At 36.5% G+C, this 18,895-nt stretch overlaps 1 protein-coding gene and 1 pseudogene across 2 annotated transcripts in view; one reads left to right on the top strand and one right to left on the bottom strand.

Annotated features, from left to right (window-relative positions):
- GALNT13 (polypeptide N-acetylgalactosaminyltransferase 13) overlaps window positions 1–18,895 on the bottom strand; it is a 538,580-nt gene that overhangs the window by 460,549 nt on the left and 59,136 nt on the right. The gene's annotated exons all lie outside the window — the stretch shown is intronic.
- Window positions 16,078–18,018, top strand: LOC116597060 (annotated as a pseudogene).

Below are 18,895 nucleotides of genomic sequence, written 5' to 3'. Positions count from 1 at the left end.
CCTGGCACTCAGGAAGGACTCAATATACATTAGTTAGTAGTAGTAGTAGTAACAATAATATTATCAACATCATGAACATGATCAAAAGAATGAGAAAAAAGGGTGAGAATTCTCTTAGCCCATCCCTTCAGAAGTAGCATAAATTCAGTATGTATGTATTCAGGGGGTCGGAAGACAAGATCATCATCATCATGAATATATTTAATATTAATAACTGTATTACAAATTATAGTGTTTTATATTTAATAATCACAAATATATTTAGTAGGGTTTATGATCAGGAAGAGTCACACAGGATTTGACAATTGTCAAAACTCTGAATCATAGACTTAAGAGCTATGCACATCATTCTGTATAAATTATACCCCATTTTCTTAAGGCAAAAGCAAACTGTTTGTGTACCTATCATTTGATTCCCTGACTAGTATCTTTCTGACTCTTTTCCTAATTGTGTTCTCAACGGCAGAAACTTGGGTCTCCAGACTGTTTCTTATATATACCTTGCCTCAGGGCCTGTGCATATGCTGTTTTCTCTGTGCACTGACATGGTCATGGCTCCCTGCTCTTATTTCCTTCAGTTCTTCCTTACTTCCTGCTCAAATGTCAAATCTTGGAGAGCTTTCCATCAACCTATGTAAAATAACACACACAACTCAGTCATGCTATATTTCTTTAATTCATTTATCTTTCTTCTTTGTACCTAATACCCCCAAACATATTAAAAGATTAATCGTTTTTTATAATTTGTTTATTATCTGTTCATCTTAAGTAGTAAGTTATATGAGAACAAGATTTCAAACGTCTTATATATTCCATTTCTCACTCAAATATATTTAAGTTTTTAAACTGGTTGTTATAGTTTATTATGAATTTTGCCACAGCCATCCCCAAAAATTCATATATGAAGTTCTAACCCCCAATATTTTAGAACGTGACTATATTTGAAGATAGAGCCTTTAAAGAGGTAATTAAGGCAAAATTAGATCATACACATTGGTCCTAATCTAAATGATGGGCATCCTTATAAAAAAGGTCATTAGGACACAGAGGAAAGATCATGTGATAACAGAGAAGGCAGCCATCTACACGCTATAGAGAAAGACCTCAGAATGAAATTAAGTTCACTAGGGCACCTAGGTGGCTCAGTGGGTTAAAGCTTCTGCCTTGGGCACAGGTCATGATCCCAGGGTCCTACGATCAAGCCCCGCATCGGGCTCTCTGCTCAGCGGGGAACCTGTTTCCCTTACTCTCTCTCTCTCTGCCTGTCTCTCTGCCTGCTTGTGAGCTCTGTCAAATAAATAAATTAAAAAAAAAAGAAATTAAGTCCACTGACACACTGATTATAGGCTTCTAAAATCTGTGAGAAGATAAATTTCTGTGTGTAAGCAACACAGTCTGCGATACTTTCTTATGGCAGCGCTACGAAACTAATAAGCAGGTTAATCAGACTTTCTCCTATTCCACTCCTACTTGCAAACAGATGAACATGACCTAGAAAGAGTCCCCCACCCCCCATATGCTGCCTGTTCTCCTTTTCACGCTATAAACTCACATCCCATTACAAGTATCTTTCAGTGCTTTGCTGCCATCTTGGAACAGTTCCTACTCAAATCAATCTTCATCCATCAGGAAACTTCTGCACATTGTCTGCCTTCCTCAGACTGCCATCTCCACACTTCTTCCTCTTAGCCAATCATTACATTTCTACATTTAGCAGAGAAGACATAAACAATCAAAAAAGTATTTTGCCTACTGCCATGTTGAATGTATCAGCCTGCATGTTCTATGACTGCCAAGCCTAAATCTGCAGGTCCAGGTGTTACAATGCATGACTGTCCCTTTAGGAGTGCAACACCCTCTGCTTTCACATAGGATGTCACCGACGTAGTGCACTTGTCTCTTCTGCATTATTGTTTCTTCTCTACTAAGTCAATGCTATCCATACAAAGATGCTGTATGAATAATCACCTTAAAATAAACTGATTTGCCCCCACATCCCTCTTCAGCTACTCCTCCAGCACCCTGCTCACCTTTAATACAAAACTTCTAGAAAGAATTATGTATACCCACTGCCTACATATCCCATATCCCTAACCTCATATTTTTTTCTTAAACCCAAAAGGATTTGGCCCCTGCCACCATATGGAAACCTTATTTGACACAATCACAGCTAATCGGTCAATACAGAGTGACCAATTCAATGGTCAATCCATAAGCAACATTTTACGTAACTCCTAAACAGGATTTGACATAGCACAGGCTGTGTCAAAAAACCTTATACTTTTTTTTTTTTTTTTTGTATGGTACCAAAAACATTGTACTTTTTTGTTTCTTTCATCCATACAAATCAATGATTCACCCTTTACAGACAGCACTCAGTGCTCATCACAAGTGCCCTCCTTAATACTCATCACCTGTTTAACCCATTCTTGACTCACTTTCCCTCCAGTAACCATCAGTTTTTTCTCCATAGTTAAAGAGTCTGTTTCTTGATTCGTCTCTCTTATTTTTTTTTCCCTTTGCTCATTTGTTTTGTTTCTTAAATCCACACGAGTGAAATCATGTGGTATTGGTCTTTCTCTGACTTATTTCATTTAGCATAATACTCTTTGGCACCATCCATGTCACTGCAAATGGAAGATTTTGTTCTTCCTATGGCTGATCAATATTCCATTATAGATAGACAGATGGATAGATAGATAGACAGAGACCATATCTTCTTTATCCATTCATCAGTTGATGGACATCTGGGCTCTTTCCATAATTTGGCTTTCTATAATTTGTTGGTAATGCTGCCATAAACACTCGGGTGCATGTATTCCTTCAAATTAGAATTAAGGTATCCTTTGGATAAATACCTAGTAGGGCAACTGCTGGGTCATTTTGTTTTGCTTTGGTTTTGTTTGTTTGTTTGTTTGTTTTGTTTTTGTTTTTGTTTTTTTAACTTTTTGAGAAACCTCCATACCATTTTCCAGAGTGGCTACACCTGTCTGCACTCCCACCAATAGTGAATGAGGGTTCCCCTTTTTCTGCATCCTTGTCAACAACTGTTGTTTCCTGTGCAACATTTTTTTACACCCCCTATTTGATCTTGCAGCAAATTTTGTTGCCTCTGCTTTCAGATCTGACCCACTTCTCACCGATCCCTTCGCTGCCACTCTAGACCAAGCCACCATCACCACCTTGACACACCGCTTTAACTTTTTTTTAAAAAAAGTTACTGAAGATTTACAAACCATATAATTCACCCATTAAAGTTTACAATGCATTGGCTTGTAGTATAGTCACAAAGCTCTGCACAAACACTTTTGGAACACTTCCATTACCTCAAAAGAAAACAGCTCCCTTTCCCTATAACCTCCCAATTTTCACAGGGCCCCAAGCCCTAGGTAACTGCTAATCTAATTTCTGCCTCTTACCAAAGTGTCCATTATGAACTTTCATTTAAATGGAATCATACAACATATGCTCCTTTGTGACTGTCTTCTTCACTTGGCATAATATTTACAAGATGTATACATGCTGTAGTGTATACCAGTACTTCCTGTCTTTTACTTGCCAAATAATATTCCATGGTATGACATACCACATTTTATTTATTCATTTATCAGTAGGTATATATTTGGGTTATTTCCACTTTTTGGTTATTATGAATAATGCAGCTATGAACATTCATGCACAAATATTTGTATGGACACAATGTATTCATTTCTCTTGAGCGTATCCCTAGAAGTACTATCACTCAAAGAAAACTGAAACACTAGGAATGATTCCAAAATGCAAAGCTCTTTTTAATGTAGTTATTATATATAATTATTAATGTTAGGACAATGTAGTAACAAAATTATTGAGCATGTAGAGATTGAAAGAAGAATGAAATGCTATACAGAATATTTACGAGGCAGCAGATGCCACTTCTCAAAACAGTCTGTTCTACATTGGTCTTCGTAGTCATGATTGTAAACACAAATATGCATTCTATGAAGATGCCATGAATGGCAAAGTCTAAAGCATATGTTAATAAGACTTTACAAGCAATGGATTATCAATAAAATATAATGAAATTAAGTCTTCAAGAAGAAAGCTTGTAAAAAGCTATTCATGACCCTCAAGAAGATAATGAAATTAAGTAGTTTCAAAAAAAAATGGGGCGCCTGGGTGGCTCAGTGGGTTAAGCCTCTGCCTTTGGCTCAGGTCATGATCCCAGGGTCCTGGGATTGAGCTCCGCATGAGGCTCTCTGCTCAGCGGGGAGCCTGCTTCCTCCCCTCTCTCTCTGCCTGCCTCCCTGACTACTTGTGATCTCCATCAAATAAATAAATAAAATCTTTAAAAAAAATGTATTCATCAACCTAAAAGTTGTTCACCATTTATTTGTTTCAGGTATTTAATGCAGCTTAGTATTCATCTTATAATATGGCATACCAGAAGTTTAAGTTTCTTCATTAATAGTTATCAAGAGGGGTAAACAGAAATTCAAAATGTTCAACTGGATATAAGACCTAGGGATTTAAGACAACAATAGAGCATTTAGACAGTTCCCAACAGTCATCCACCAGTGAGCTGTTCCTCTTTTGTCACAACTCACATGATTAAAAAGAAAATAACTGTTTCCACTGAGACATTAAACCATTAGAAAATCTTAACCTCAGCTTCCTAGCTGGCCTTAAGACTTTTGAATTCTTCATAACAAAACATGTAAGGAATGAATGATCCTTATTTGAAATGTGGAGGCTAACAGCTATTCCTTGTCTAGGCTTTCTTTCCAAAGCATTTATTTGTAGAAGACAATGAAAAACCATATTAAATCATCTTTAAAATTATATCAGAATCACTCTGCTCCAGCTGGTAATTAGCCGGAGACATAAAGAAAGTAAAGTCAAAGAAAAGCCCAGAACTCTAGGGCACAAAAGGATGCCAACAGCACAAAGGAGAGGATGCAACAGGGATTTAGCCACAAGAAATCCCAGAAGCAAAACTGGCAAGTGCTCCTTTCCAAATTTTATCATACAGATGCACAAACATAAATAAAATTTTATTTGCCTGCTTGAATATTTTAATATGGTGGGTTTTTTTTTTACCTTAATGATACCTGAAAGAAATGCACATACTTCCCAAAAATAGAGTGAAGAAGTATTAACAGGTAAAATATTCAAAATCCGCCACTCAAAAAAAAAAAAAAACAAAAAACAAAAAAACACCTTAATAAAGCTACCCTATACTTACTTACTACTTTGATTTGCAGCTTGAGTTTATGTTTTTTATTTCCTGCAACCTTCTTGGTGAAGTTATTAGTCATAAATTAAGTGCCTTAAAACAGGCAATTAAAGGGAAGAAGTAAATAAAGAATTAAAAATCAGAATATTGATTAATTAGTCCCCAGTTAATTAACAGTGAAGTAAAATTATCATATACTCAAAGAATGAAAATGAAAATTCATATTCTTATTAGCAATCTTGTCTTACAAAATTGTTAACAACTAAACTTGTTTATCAACATAAAGCAATCTAATATAATGGAGGATATAATCCAGTAATACAAAATATAGAAGCATTATCAATTAAGGAAATTTTCCAAAAATACATGAGAAAGGGAAACAAGATTTAAAAGCTGAGCAGAGATTACCATTACATGTACAAGCAAATGAACAACCAACCCGAACACAAGGCAACATTTTCCCTGTTGTCTGCAAAAACTACTAATTAATTTAATTAAGGATTGTGTGAATTAAAGAACTGTACATTAAAATTAAATACTGGTTTTGATAAAATTATATTTTAGGATGAAATGAGTCCTTTTTTACTTTGTGGGTGAAAATGTAAAATGATAAAAACTTCTTTGGAAAGAAGTTGGCTTATTAAAAATAAATGATTTTTTTATCTAGCTTCTTAAAAATAACCATATACTTTGAAACAATCATTTCTTTACTGGAAATCCCTCTGCAAAATCATATACTTTGAAACAATAATTTCTCTACTGGAAAACCCTCTGTAAAATCATATACTTTGAAACAACAATTTCTCTACTGGAAAACTCTGTAAAAAACCCATATTAGAGAAGATGGCAGAGTAGTAGGGTGATCCTGGACTTGCCTCATTCTTCAAACACAGCTAGGTCAACATCAAATCATTTTGAACAAGGAAATCGATCTGAGCATTAAGAAAACAATCTGCACAACTGCAAGGAGAGAATGTGGCAGAAACAAGGTTCAGAGATTTGAATTGAGAAAAGCGTCAGTGCCGTAGAGGGAAAGCCTTTTCACAGAGAGAAGTCAGGGAGAGAAGGAGAGAGTGGGAGAGAGAGCAGCACATAGGCAAGATGCCGTGGTGTGGGGATACCCTGGGTCACACTGGGAGCGAACAGTTCCCTTCCTGGAGTACATGTGGAAGAGGGTATATTGCCATATATATTTTAACTTCTTTAATTTCCTCATTGCCCATTCATTCTTCAGTAGGATGTTCTTTAACCTCGATGTATTTGTAGTCTTTCAAAATTTTTTCTTGTGGTTGACTTCAAGTTTTACAGAGTTGTGGTCTAAAAATGTGCATGGTATGATCTTAATATTTTTGTACTGACAGAGGCCTGATTTGTGACCCAGTATATATATATATATATATATATATATATATATATTCACACACACACACATATATATATACACATATACAGATACATATATACATCCCACTCACAGCAATGGGCAGAATATATATATATATATTCACACACACACACATATATATATATATATATACATATACAGATACATATATATGTATATACATATACATATACATATGTACATATACATATACATGTGTATATATACATATATATACATATACAGATACATATATATGTATATACATATACATACACATATACATATACACATACACATAAATATACATATACATATGTATATGTGTATATATATGTATATATATGTATAGACATATATATATATGTATCTGTATATGTGTATATATATATGTGTGTGTGTGTGTGAATATATATATATATATATTCTGTCCATTGCTGTGAGTGGGATGTTGAAGTCCCCTACTATTATGGAATTGTTATTAATGAGTTTATTTCAGTTTGTTTTTCACCGATTTATATATCTGGATGCTCCCAAGTTGGGGGCATAAATATTTACAATTGTTAGATCTTCCATAAAGTGCAATAATAATCACATCATAGGAGCCCAGAAGAAGAAGAGTGGGAAAAAGGAGCAGAAGCTTTATTTGAGCAAATCATAATTGAGAATTTCCCTAGTTGAGGGAAGGAAATAGGCATTCAAGTCCAAGAGGCACAAAGAACTCCCCTCAAAATCAAAACAAGTCAACACCAAGACATATCACAGTGAAACTGGCAAAATATAAAGAAGCAGAGGTCATTCTAAAAGCTAGGCAAAAAAAGTCCTTATCCTAGAAGGTTAGCAGCAGACCTGTCCAGAGAAACTTAGCAGGCCAGAAGACAGTAGCAATGATATATTCAACAAGCTAAATGGAACAATATGTAGCCAAGAATACTATATATCTATCAATGCTGTCATTCAGAATAGAAGGAAAAATAAAGGGTTTCCAAGACAGGCAAAAACTAAAGGAGATCATGAACATTAAACACTAAGCATGGCAAAAAATACTTAAGTGGACCCTTCGAGTTGGAAAGACACCAAAATCAACAAAGACTAGAAAGGAACAGAGACAATCTACAGGAACAGAGTCATTATAGGTAATACAAAGGCACTACAATCTTATCTATCAATGGTTACTTGGAATGTAAATGGAATGGATGCTCCAATCAAAAGACACAGGGTATTGGAATGGATGAGAAAACATGACCCATCAATTCTCTGCTTACAAAAGACTAATTTTTGACCCAAAGACAACTACAGGTTGAAAAGGAGGGGTGGAGAGCCATCTATCATGTTAATGAACATCAAAGTCAAGCTGAACTAGCCATACTTATATAGGATAAACTAGGTTTTAAACCAAAGACTGTAAGTATATATATATATATATATATATATATATATATATATATATAACTATAACTAGGTTTTAAACCATAAGACTTTAGACTATAATAAGAGATGAAGAAGGGTACTATATCATAAGAAAGGGGTCTATCCAAAAAGATCTAACAGTTGTAAATATTTACCCCAGCTTGGGAGCAGGCAGATAAATAAATCAGTCAATAACAAACTTAAAGAAACTCATTAATAACAATACCATAATAGCAAAGGACTTTAACATCCTACTCACAGCAATGCACAGACGGTCTAAGCAGAAGATCAACAAGGAAACAATCTCTTTGAATGACACACTTGATCATATGGACATAACAGATATATCCAGAGCATTTCGTCCGGAAGCAGCAGAATACACATTCTTTTTGGGTGCAACTGGAACATTCTCCAGAATGGATCACATACTGGGTCACAAATCAGGCCTCAGTCAGTACAGAAAGATTAAGATCATACCATGCACATTTTTAGACCACAACTCTGTAAAACTTGAAGTCAACCACAAGAAAAAAATTTTGGAAGGCCACAAATACATAGAGGTTAAAGAACACCCTACTAAAGAATTAACAGGTAATGAGGAAATTCAAGAAGAAATTTTAAAAATGCATGGAGGCAAATGAAAATGAAAACAGAACACTCCAGAACCTTTGGGACTCAGCAAAGGTGATCCTAAGAGGGAAGTGTATAGCAATACAGGCCTTCCTCAAGAAGCAAGAAAATTCTCAAATATACAGCCTAACCTTACACCTAAAGAAGCTAGAAAAAGAACAGCAAACAAAGCCTAAATCCAGTAGAAGAGGGGAAGTAATAAAGATGAGAGAAGAAATATATAATACAGAAATCAAAAAAGGAGTAGAACAGATGAGCAAAACCAGAAGCTTGTTTTTTGAAAGAATTAACAAAACTGATAAACCCCTACCCAGACCTATCAAAAAGAAAAGAGAAAGGACCCAAATAAACACAATCATGAATGAAAGAAGAGAGATAAAGAACACCACAGAAATACAAACAATTATAAAAGAATATTATGAGCAATTATATGGCAACAAATTGGGCAATCTGGAAGAAATGGATAAATACTTAGAAACATATAAACCACCAAAACTGAAACAGGAAGAAATAGAAAATTTGAACAGTCCTTATAACCAGCAAAGAAATTGAGTCAGTAATCAAAAATCTCCAAACAAGAGTCCAGGGCTAGATGGCTTGCCAGGGGAATTCTACCAGACATTTAAAGAAGTAGTAATTCTTAGTCTTCTGAAGCTATTCCAAAAAATAGGAATGAAAGGAAAACTAATTCCCTCTATGAGGCCAGCATTACCTTGATCCCAAAACCAAAGACCCCACTATAAAGAAGCATTACAGACCAATATCCCTGATGAAAATGGATGTAGAAATTCTCATCAAGATACTAGCAAATCGAATCTAACAGTACATTAGAAGGATTATTCACCATGATCAAGTGGGATTTGTTCCTGGGCTGCAGTGGTGGTTCAATATCCACGAATCAATCAACATGATACACCACATTAATGAAAGAAAGGATAAGAACCATATGATCCTCTCAATAGATGCAGATAAAGCATTTGACAAAATACAGCATCTTTTCTTTATACAAAACCTGCAAGAAATAGGGATAGAAAGAACATACCTCAACATCATACAGGCCATATATATAACACCCACAGTGAGTATCATCCTCAATGGGGAAAATCTGAGAGTTTTTCCTCTGTGGGCAGGAACAAGACAGGGATGTACATTCTCACCACTGCTGTTCAATACAGTACTGCAAGGGCTGGCCTCAGCAATCAGACCACAAAAAGAAATAAAAGGCACCCAAATCTGCAAGAAGAAGTCACTCACTCCTCATAGATGACATGATATTCTATGTAGAAAGCCTGAAAGACTCTGCTGAAAAATTGCTGTAACTGATACAGGAATTCAGCAAAGTTGCAAGGTACAAAATCAATATACAGAAATCTGCTGCACTTCAATACACCAATAATAGGCCGCAGAAAGAGAAAGCAAGGGGCTGACCCCATTTACAATTGCCCCAAAAAACATAAGATAAGGAGTAACTAAAGAGGTAAAGATCTGTATGTTGAAAGTTACAGAACACTATGAAAGAGACTGAAGAAGACACAAAGAAATGGAAAAACATTCGAAGCTCATGAACTGGAAGAACAGATATATCTAAAATGTCTATACTACCCAAAGCAATCTACAAATTCAATACAATCGTGATCAAAATAACACCAACAGTTTTCAAAGAGCTAGAACAAACAATCCTAAGATTTGTATGGAACCATGAAAGAACTTGAATAGCCAAAGTAATGTTGAAAAAGAAAAGCAGGAGGCATCACAATCCCAGACCTCAGACTCTATTATAAAATTGTAATCATCAAGACAGTATGGTATTAGCACAAAAACAGTCACAGAGATCAATGGAACAGAACAGAGAAACCAGAAATGGACCCACAACTCTGGCCAACCAATCTTTGACAAAGCAGGAAAGGATATCCAATGGAAAAAGGCAGTCTCTTCAACAAATGGTGCTGAGAAAACCAGACAGCCACATGAAAAAGCATGAAACTATAGCACTTTCTCACATCACACACAAAAATAAATTCAAAATGGATGAAAAATCTAAATGTGAGAGAGGAAACAATCAAAATCCTAGAGAAGACAGCAAGTAGCAACCCCATTGACCTTAGCCACAGCAACTTCTTACTAGACACATCACTGGAGGCAAAGGAAACAAAAGCAGCAATGAACTACTGGGACTCCATCAAGCTAAAAAGCTTCTGCACAGTGAAGCTGTGCTAAAACAACCAGCAGAATGGGAGAAGATATTTGCAAATGACATATCAGGTTAAGGGCTAGTATGCAGAATCTATAAGGAACTCTTCAAAATCAACAACCCAAAAATAAATAATCCAGTTAAGAAGAGGACAGAAGACGTGAGCATCCATTTCACCAAAGAAGACCTACAAATAGCTGACAGACGCACAAAAAATTCTCAACATCACTCACGATCATGGAAATACAAATTAAAACCAAAATGAGATACCACCTTGTACCTGTCAGAATGGCTAAAATTAACAACTCATGAAAAACAGACGTTGGCGAGGATACAGAGAAAGGGGAACCCTCCTACACTATTGATGGGAATGCAAGCTGGTGCAGCCACTCTGGAATACAATATGGAGGGTCCTTAAAAACTTAAAAATAGAGCTACCCCAAAACCCAGCAATTGCACTACTAGGTATTTATCCAAAGGATACAAAAACACTGATTCAAAGGGGGAATATGCACCCCCATGTTTAGAGAAGCACTATCAAAAATACCCAAATTATGGAAGGAGCCAAAATGTTCATCGACTGATGAAGAGATAAAGAAGTGGTATTTACATACGTACATACATACATATGTACGACATAAAATGGAATATTACTCAATCATCAAAAAAGAATGAAATATTGTCATTTGCAACAACACAGATGGAACTAGAGTATATTACACAAAGTGAAACAAGTCAGAGAAAGATAAATATCATATGATTTCACTCATATGTAGAATTTAAGAAACAAAACAGATGAACATAGGGGAAGAGAAGGAAAAATATGATAAAAACAGAGAAGGCAAACCATAAAAGACACTTACCTCTAGAGAACAAACTGAGGGTTGCTGGAGGGGAGGTAGTTGCGGGGATGGGCTACATGTGTGGTATGCATTAAGGAGGGCATGTGTTGGGATGAGCACCTGGTGTTGAGGTAAGTGATAAATCACTAAATTCTGCTCCTGAAACCAATAACTATACTATATGTTAACTAATTTGAATTTAAATTTAAAAAAATATATAAACAAGGAAAAAATAAAAACCAAACCCCATATTAAAGGGAGATGGTATGATGGCATTAAGAATTCAAAATAGATACATAACCAATTGGTAGCATATTATATTGCTTTTAGAAATTTATGCAATTTTGCACTAACATGAAAAAAGCTTACAAGATACTATAAAAGTCAACAAATTAACATACATAGTTGTTTTAACACTATAATCACAACTATTTTTTATTTTTACTTATTTTTATAAAAGTACTGGGAAGAATAGGTGAGGATGTGTGAATTCTTTTGTTTTACAACTCTTCTTATCATTTTTTCTACTTTTCAAATTATCCAGAAATAGCATAAATCATCTGAATTATAGGAAATACGTGTTTTATTTGAAAACAAGTAAGAAAAGCACCATGTAATAGTGATAAAGAATAAAATCTTTAGTTCTCTGACACTTGTGCACGTGCATATGTGAGTACATGGGGACATACTCAGTTATAATGAAGTGTCACAAACTATCACATTCAAAGGATTGTCAAAAAGTCGTTCACAAAACAGAGTAAATGAGAATGAAAAGAAGGGCAGAACTTTTTATTAAAATAATGGCTGATTTATGGGTCACTCTGTTGGTTAGATGTCTGATTACTGATTTCAGCTCAGGTCATGATCTGAGGGTCCTGGGATTGAGTCCCATGTGGGGAGTGGGGGAGGCCCATGCTCAGCAGGGAATCTGCTTGAGATTCTCTCTCTCTCTCTCTCTCTCTCTCTCCCTCTCCTCTCCCTTTGCCCCTTCCCCACCCTCTCTTAAAATAAATGAATACATTTTTTAGTTAATTAAAAATTTTAAAATACCATAAAATAAAGTTTGATTTAAGTATTCTGTTTTCAGATTTTTCTCTCTTATTTCCAGAAGTCTCCAGAGTTACAGAATCTATGTGACTTTGGAAAATAAAAGTTTGCACCCATGTTAAATTCTATTAAAACTCTACAAAACTGGCTAACCTTCCAAACCTGGAGTCTCATGCAAGGTTCAGGAACTATCTTCTTCCACTTGGATTTATGGTTTTTGTATCAAATAAATATTTTCCCAAAACCATCAGGCCCAGTATTTAAAAGCAGTCATTGAAATTAGGGAACACTACTTCACCTCTTATCACTGTTACTGTTGCAGCCTACATTTAATCAAATCCGACTAAATTTTTACAGAAGAAACAACACAAATGAATCTTCTATGTCACATGTGTAAAGAAATTTTAATATATTAGAGACATACCTTCTTGAACCCCAAAAGGTTCTTCCCTTCTATATGATTTAGATTAAAACAGTATACTAACTGAAGTACCTGAGAACTACAGTGATTGTTGCTATAGAAAAACATGGTCTCCTATCAATAGTATACTGTAACCTGAAAAAAATCATTATTGAGTTAATGACAAAAGTAATCAGATTCAGAAATCAAATTACCATGAGCAAAAAAAAAAAAACCCAAAACCAAAAAACAAACTGTTAAAAGAAGGCACCCCATTACTTGTTTTTATTCAGATAAAAGAAAAATTTTAAGAGAAGATACACTATATAAGAAAGGTAATCTATCCTGTAGTCTGTTTTTAAATGTCTAATCTAAAAATGCCATTTTAAATGACCTTAATTCTCATTTTAATGCAATAATTAAATAATATTATGTCCCTGGGTCATATAAATTGTATGTCCATTTATCACTCTGTACCAATCATTGCCAATTAAATCAACTTATGAAGATAATTTTTCTTCCAGTATTATTTAGCAGAAATGAGCTATGGGGAATACAGAGGAAGCTGAGGAACAGGGTCGGGGAGAACAAAAATGAGTTATCGCCCTACTTCAATTTTACCTTAATTGTTAGATTTCTTTTCTAGAAATGAGATCTTTATAGTTTACATTAGAGCAGTGAGAAACAAGTTATTAATCGACAGTTTTCCTTATTACAGTTTATTTTTGAATCAAGGTTCAAATTCTAAAAGCAAATAACTCATAAATTTTCTGCAAAGCTTTTATAGTTTTATATTTCAAATAGCAAAAGCATAAAGCTTTAAGATCAATAACATCTGATTTGTCCAAGGAAAGGCTCTACTACATGCGGCTGAATGGTTATAATGTTTTCTTTTGATTCTGATAAGCATAGTAAATACATTCTAACCACTGACTGACAACCAAACAAATCAGTAAGTGTACTCCATTCCAAAATCTCTTATCTATTAATTTCAGCGGAATAAAACAGTGCGTAAATGGAGAAAGAAAATATTAGTATGATATCCCCCCTGCAAAAATCCATCATCAGTATAAAAATTCTCAGATTTCCCACATCCATTAGGCTCCACCCCAGCAGAAGAGCAATCAACATTTTATTTTTCTTTTTGCTTCACATTTCTTTTTTTTTTTTTTAAGATTCTATTTATTTATTTGACAGAGAGAGATCACAAGCAGGCAGAGAGGCAGGCAGAGAGAGAGGAGGAAGCAGGCTCCCTGCTGAGCAGAGAGCCCGATGCGGGGCTCAATCCCAGGACTCTGAGATCATGACCTGAGCCTAAGGCAGCGGCTTTACCCACTGAGCCACTCAGGCGCCCCTGCTTCACATTTCTGGCGGATACCTACAAAGGCAGCAATCTGAATCAATGAAACCTATTACTGATGCACTGGATATTTTTCTTTATGCCATTTTTAATTCTTGGTTATTCCCTCTTCTCATTTTATGAAGTTATAGTTCTCTTTGATCATACTTAAGTCATGCTGCTCTTCATCACATTTTTGTACTACTTTTTCATTCATCTCACTTCCTCTCTATATTCTCCCCTTTTTTTTCCCTTATAAAAGTCACTAGCTAGGATTTTTCTTTTCAATTTGCAATTGGCTCTGCAGGATGTATTTGTCAGTTGTTCTACTATTCTTTCCCCAACTTCCCTGTATTTTCTCTCTCTTCTGTGGAGACAGCACCATATCTCCTGGCCATCCCAATACTCCTCCATTATCTCCTCTTGCCATTTTACAGAAGCTCCTTTTCTCTTAGCCCAAACCTGAATACCTGAATGCACTTTTTTTTTTTTTTTTTTTTTTGGAGAGAGAGTGTGGCCAGGGGAGGGACAGAAACAGAAAGAGAAAATCCTCAAGCAGTCTACCCGCTGAGCACAGAATCTGCCACAGGACTTGATCCGAGGACCCTGAGATCATGACCTGAGTTAAAATCAAGAGTCGGACAGCTAACCAGCTGAGATGCCCAGGTGCTCCCTGAATGCATATTCTCGGTTCTCTCTTCATATGCCAAACCAAACCAAAACGATAATTGCTGACCCCTAAGAAAGACTGCGATTACAGTCATGTTACAGTTCTGAGATAATGAAGAGGTTAAACAATAGAAAAGGATCACAACAATAAACGTCTGTATCAAAGAGCTGGAAATACAGAAAATGTTGCATTGCTATTGCTGCTGTTTTCTAGAAATCCACCCCTATATGGTACAGTTAGGGGTATTCAGCAGACTTTGATTCAAGTACCAACTCCACCACCCTTTCATTGGGAGATACTGGAGAGATTAATTTGCCTAGGCTAAACCCAGTTGTTCGCAAGTCTGCAAAACGGCCATGAGCGTAATACCTACTTGTATTAGATTATTAATATTTATATTTATATTTATATATAAGTAATCTTTATCATAACCTAATATAAATATATATATATAATCTTTACCATAACCTAACAAGTTATATATTATATATAACTGTCTGACTCTATTATACATATTATATATATAGCTGTCTGACTCTATTATATACACTATATATAATACATATAATATATATATAATGAGAATCATAAGAACTGGCACACGGTAGCTAACCAATACATGTTAGCCATTGCTAACACTGCACACTGTGATGATGAGCAAAATAATTTAATACAACTGGAAAAGAGAAAAGCATTTAAGATTCATTCATACATAAGCTATTTTACTTATTTGGAAAACTCAAGTGCCTAAGTGCTCTTATCCCTGTGCTAGACGGTTGGGACAACGTACTTCACTGAGCTTATAATATAGCAATTCTAGATAAAAATTAAAGACCTTTTGCAGATTAAGATTTCTGGGGCAACATTGTTAAGAGTACTGATTTTATGCCTTCACTGGCTTCTAAATGCCTGCCTCACTGCCCACACACTCTGCCACCGTTCCAGAGAAATGCTTCGATTACCAACGGTCCTTTGCCAAATTAGGCCAGTGTCCAGGGCACTGGCTCCTCATCTCACTCGGGCCTGTGCCAAAGACGTAAAATTTGGTATCGATGCCCGAGCCTTAACGCTTCAAGGCGTAGACCATTTAGTGAATGCTGTAGCCATTACTATGGGGCCAAAGGGAAGAACAGTGATGATTTAACAGAGTTGGGGACGTTCCCAGAGTAACAGAAGATGGCAGGACTGTTGCAAAGTCTATTGACTTACAAGATAAATATAAAAATATTGGTGCTAAACTTGTTCAAGATGTTGCCAGTAACACAAATGAAGAGGCTTGGGATGGCACCATGACTGCTACTGCCCTGGCATGCTCGACTGCCAAGAAGGCTTTGAGAAGATTAGTGAAGGTGCTAATCCTGTGGCGATCAGGAGAGGTGTAATGCTAGCTATGGCTGCTGTAACTGCTGAACTTAGGAAGCAGTCTGCCTCTGTAACAACTGCTGAAGAAATTGCTCAGGTTGCCATGATTTTTGCAAATGGAGACAAAGAAATTGGCAACATTATTTCTGATGCAGTGAAAATGCTTAGGAGAAAGGACATCATCATAGTAAAGGATGGAAATGATGAATTAGAAATCACTGAAGGTATGAAGTCTGATCGAGGTTGTATTTCTCCATACCTTATTAACACATCAAAAGCTCAACAATGTGGAGGTGTCTGGGTGGCTCAGTCAGTTTTAGCTTTGGACCTCTTGATTTTGGTTCCAGTCATGATCTCAGGGTCGTAGGATCGAGCCCCAAGTTGGGCTCTGGCACTCAGTGGGGAGTCTGTATTTCTCCATCTTGCTCTCACTCACCCTCTGCCCTCCCTCTACTTACACGTGCACATGCTCTCTCTCTAAAATAAAACTTAGAAAAAAAAGTCAGAAATGTAAATTCCAAGATGCCTATGTTCTACCAAGTGAAAAGAAAATTCCTAGTGTCCAGTCCATTGTACTTGCTCTTGAAACTGCCAATGCTCATCTTAAGCCCTTGGTCATAACTGCCGAAGATACTGATGGAGAAGCTCTGAGTACACAGGTTCTGATTAGGTCAAAAGTTGGGTTTTCAGGTTGTAGCAGTCAAAGCTCCAGGTTTTGGTGACAATACAAAGAACTAGCTTAAAGATGTGGCTGTTGCTACTGACGGTGCAATGTTTGCAGAAGAAGGATCAACTCTGAATCTTAAAGATGTTTAACCTCACAACTTGGGAAAATTTGGAGAGGTCACTGTGGCCAAAAATGATGCCATGCTTTTAAAGGAAAAGATGACAAGGCCCAAACTGAGAAACGTATTCAAGAAATCATTGAGCAGTTACATACGACAACCAGTGAAAAGGAAAAGCTGAATGAACATCTGGCAAACTCTCAGATGGAGTAGCTGGGCTGAACAGTGGTGAGAAAAGTGGTAAGAAAGTGCATGAAAAGACAGGGAGGGTTGCAGGTGCCCTCAGAGCCATCAGTAGCTGCTGTTGAAGCAGGCAGTGTTCTGGGAAGGGGGTAGTGCCCTGCTTTGGCACATTCCAGCTTTGGATTCAATAACTCCACCTAATGAAGATCCAAAACTTGGTACAGAAATTATGAAGAAGACACTCGAAATTCCTGCAATAAGCACTGCTAAGAATTCAGGTGTTGAAAGAGCACCGACAGTTGAGAAAATTACGTGAAGTTCCTCAGAAGTTGGTTATGACACCATGTTTGAGACTCTGTGAATATGGTAGAAAAAGGAACCACTGATCCAACCAAGACTGTGAGAACTGTTTTACTGAATGCAGCTGAGGTGGCCTCTCGGTTAACTACAGCAGAAGTTGTAATCACGGGAGTTCTTCAAGAAGGAAAGGGCCCTGGAATGGTGCAATGAGTAGAGGAAGAGGTGGTATGGGAGGAGGCAGGTTCTATTTCCTAGAATAATGCTTCACCATTATTAATGAGCTGTGAGAGGAAGCTCAAGGCAGAGGTCCTCAGTAACAACTTCAGAGAAGTCAGCTGAAGAAAATGACTGAAGAAAAGGCTGGCCAGGTGCCTGGATGGCTTGGTCGGTTAAGCGGCCAACTCTCCATTTTGGTTCAGGTCCTGATCTCAGGGTTGTTGAGATCAAGCCCCGCAACTGGCTCCATGCTCAGTGGGGAGTCTGCTTGAGGATTCTCTCTCTCCTTCTCCCTCTGCACCCTGTATCCCCTAATGAATAAGTAAATCTTTAAAAAAAAAAAAAAGTTGATATTTAAGAAAATCACTATAAGCATCGGTTTCTGGTTTCATTTGACAACATCATGCTTTACTGCTGTCACTGACCACGCTACAGATCATTAACTTTGTATTTCTGAATAAAAAGACATTTGTACAATCCTGATAACTGAGTACAAGAGCCATGTAGCGATGTACTCCTTTCAACTTAAATCACGGAGGCATTGTAACTATTATTCTGTCAAAGTCAGGATTTTAGTGCTTGCCATCACCAGATGAAAAATTAAGAAGCAGCCTTTCCTGTGGAGAGTAAGAATAATTGTAATAATTGTAATAATTTCCAATAGAAAGGACATCGTAGGAGGGAGGACATGCTCAATGGTACAAAGTTACACAAAGAGATCCAAGGTATGTATTCCATGTAGAGCTCCAGGACTCACTTTTGTCACCTTGGAAAGAACACTTTGAGACAAACAGAAAAAGCGAGTCAGTGCGTTGAGGTGTGAACGGAAGAGGCAGACTTGAGACAGAGAATATAGCTATGAAACATCTAATTGTGAGCAGAGACCAGAGTTTCTGTGTAGCTGAAAGTGTAGTTGGAACA

The sequence above is a fragment of the Mustela erminea genome, chromosome 8 (assembly GCF_009829155.1).
Source record: "Mustela erminea isolate mMusErm1 chromosome 8, mMusErm1.Pri, whole genome shotgun sequence".
Taxonomy (NCBI): domain Eukaryota; kingdom Metazoa; phylum Chordata; class Mammalia; order Carnivora; family Mustelidae; genus Mustela; species Mustela erminea.
Note: the sequence above shows the minus strand (reverse complement) of the source record. Positions and strands in the feature narration are given on the sequence as shown.